The sequence below is a fragment of the Aplysia californica genome, unplaced genomic scaffold (assembly GCF_000002075.1).
Source record: "Aplysia californica isolate F4 #8 unplaced genomic scaffold, AplCal3.0 scaffold01536, whole genome shotgun sequence".
Classification (NCBI taxonomy): domain Eukaryota; kingdom Metazoa; phylum Mollusca; class Gastropoda; order Aplysiida; family Aplysiidae; genus Aplysia; species Aplysia californica.
The window spans coordinates 80,839-84,299 of NW_004798806.1; the positions used below are offsets into that span (position 1 = coordinate 80,839).

Sequence of the window (3,461 nt, forward strand, 5' to 3'; positions counted from 1 at the left end):
ATATATAGCGTTAACAGGTGAATTAATCAATATCACCCATACTTTGCACAACAGTTAGTATCAATTTGTCTTAACTTAATCATATTTTTCAAAAACAACTGTCGCTAGATTTAAAAACTTTTTTTTCGTAAATTTTCATAAAGTACTAGGCTAAATGCCCGCCACGCGAAAAAGGGAATTGTTCTCAGCACCTCCCGCTTGTCGCCTACGTCGCAGCTAACAAATGACACTGTCTTTTTAGTGGCAAAACTTGTTATAACTTATTATAAGATTTTAATGCTATAGTCAACACATCTTATCCACTAAAAAAAAAGTTCTCAAACCATGAGTTCCATTAAAAATGTTATGATAAGAAAAAAATGGCCGGCTTTATTTTAAAAATTAAAAGTAAAAGCGATATTGCTCCAGCAGTATATCTGATAAAATCTGTAAAAACCACCCACTTGGATATTTTATCAGTATTTATTACAGAATTTTCTAGATATACAAGTAATGTAACATATGTTAACAAAAATATTGATCTGTTAAAACAAATTGAAACCAGCCATTATACAAAAACTGGAAAGTCTATGTTCGACAGTTTATTAAATATTTGACAATACGTTGCAAGACGAATTTTTGACCGTACTATAGTGTGTGTTTTTTTTCTTATGTGCTCAAACATTAGCTAAAACAAGACTGGGCGCTGATGGCAGGGCCTCTATAAAAAGCATATGTCAATATTTATGGTCTGGTCACATTATTACAGCAACGTTTGCAGAAACAGAACGAGGACATGGATAACAGATGTCTCTATAAACAAATCATTATAATTGTACATTTAAATCAAAATGAGAATAGCAACACTACAGTTGGGAAGAAAACGTCGTGGTGTGAACCAGAGAAACAACAAGACGTTATTCCTGACGCTAGCACGTATACCCCACAGTCCACATGTCGCGTCCCAAGCCATAAAGTTCTCCAGGGTTCTCCACTGCAGTTTCTCTGAGCACATAGGCTCCTTCACAGCACGAAAGCGTCGCAGTCAAGTAGTTAAGTGCCAATTATCATTAATGTTATGATGTTCTTTCACACCTGACCGTTTTCAGAAATATCGTGATGCAAACAGCAAGTTTCGGACTGGTCTTTATTGTTGTTGTAAACATAAATTGAGTCAGGACAAGGTGGAATCGTGCGCTCGACAACGTTTTAGCCTGTGAATTATTGGTTTTTGACTTAAACGTTGTACATTTGCTTTACTTTGGATTAAAAAGTACTTTTCTATCCTGAATGTAAGTGTAGGTATATATTCGCAATGAAAGAGGCAGGGATCGCCTGTTGTTTAAGTTAAAATTAACGACATAATGGGCACTTAGGATGGGGACTTCCAACCTAGAGTGTCCTTTTAAAATGATGAAAATTTACTTTTTTTAAAACTTTGAATTGATCAAAGTTTAAAGTAAAATTCTACATAGAAATGCATTATTTAAGGGGCATAAAAGGTTCCGCTCCCCCAATTAAAAAATAAAAATATGACATCTGTATTATAAATATTGCCCAACATGCGTAAAAAAGTCGTTTTCTTGGATTTCAATATTTTGATAAATGTACTTTTTTTTTTGCCTTGAAAAAATTACCCTAAAAATACTGCTGCCTAAAAACTGTCTTCTTTTGGGCGTGGGGTTCATAAATTCATTATTGCTGGCAGGTGAGAGCTAGTTTATGAGGTGTCATATAAAACACTCGTGGACAGACACTGGCCTCGCTTCCATGTTTCAGACAACAGGGCGGGCTCTATATAAGAGAAGGACAGGGTTCTGTTGAGACATCCTCTGCCTACAAGCTGCAGTGACCACACCAGCACAACAGTCCAACAGCCCGCCACTTCTGTGTCCCAGTGTGAGTGACGTCATGAAGGTACTTGCGGTCATCTTGCTGTGCCTAGCGGTATCAGCCATGTCAGAGAAGAGAATCATCAACGGAAACCCAGCAGCTCTGTACTCTCACTCCTACATCGCCTATCTGCAATATTATGTCCGACAGTGGCCTTCTTCAGGCTGAAAACATATCTGCGGAGGCTCACTCATCCACAGGAGGTGAGTGCTCACCGCTGCTCATTGCGTGGATGGTCTTGTTACTAGCGATATGCGGATAGAACTCGGAGCTCTAAATCTGTACGAGAATCCAAACCAATACGAAGAAACCATCAGAGTTGCAAACTACACCAAACATCCACATTACAGTGACACGAGGTCTGGAGTCCCCAACGACATCGCCCTGATCTACCTGACGAAAGACGCGACTCTCAACAAAAACATACAGCTCGCTCGTCTGGCTCCCAGCGGCTCCTCCTTCGCCTACACACAATGCGTGCTGGCCGGCTGGGGCGCGATCAGAACTGGTTCCAACCCCCCAAGACGCCGAGACCCTGAAAGAGGTGAAGATCACCAAAATCCCCAATGATCGCTGCGACAACCTCTGGGCAACGCAGGACATCACGGACTCTCACATCTGCGTCCACAAGGCAGACAGGCATCCCGGCCAGGCTCCTAGCGCCTGTATGGGGGACAGCGGAGGACCCATGATGTGTGGACATGGGCATGACATCTTGGCCGGGGTCACGTTCTGGGGAGAGAAAACCTGCAGCGGAACTCCGCCCAGCGTCTACACCAGAGTCTCCGCGTATCTGAGCTGGATCAGGCACTACGTGGGCCACATCACCACCGCTTAGTGATCCGCTCACACTCTGAGGGCCGGCCATACCCTTCTAATATTATACAGAAATAAAGCATCAGCTTCAAGTCATGTTTGATTTAGTCTTCCGTTTGTACTTGTTTGGGCTTTGGCTTGTTTGGTTGTTTCAGGTATTGGTTTGATCTGTCAAGAATTTAGCTGTCTACTACTACAAAATGCTACTCTACTACTGCTACTTCTATTGCTACTGCTATTGCTACTGCTATTGCTACTGCTACTGCTACTGCTACTACTGCTACTTCTATTGCTACTGCTACTGCTACTACTGCTACTTCTATTGCTACTACTGCTACTTCTATTGCTACTGATACTGCTACTTCTACTGCTGCTACTACTACTACTACTACTACTAGGCCTACTACTACTACTACTGCTGCTGCTGCTGCTGCTGCTGCTGCTGCTACTGCTGCTGCTGCTGCTACTGCTACTGCTACTTCTACTACTACTACTACTACTACTACTACTACTACTACTACTACTACTACTACTACTACTATCTCTCTCTCTCTCTCTCTCTGACTTATCTTTCTGTCTCTTTCTCTCTCTGTGTCTCTCTCTACCCCTCTCTCTCTCTCTCCCGATCTCTCTCTTTCTCTGGATTTATCAGTCTGTTTATGATCCATAATATATCTCTGTCTCTCAGTCTCTCTTTCTCTCTATCTTTCTGTCTCACTCTTCTTTTCCATCACTCACTCTCTCTCTCTCTCTTTCTCTCTCTCTCTCTCTCT

General features: G+C 41.9%; 1 pseudogene; it reads left to right on the forward strand.

Annotated features, from left to right (window-relative positions):
* Nucleotides 1-1,373: 1,373 nt before the first annotated feature.
* On the forward strand, nt 1,374-2,757 carry LOC101862244 (annotated as a pseudogene).
* The last annotated feature ends 704 nt before the right edge of the window (nt 2,758-3,461 follow it).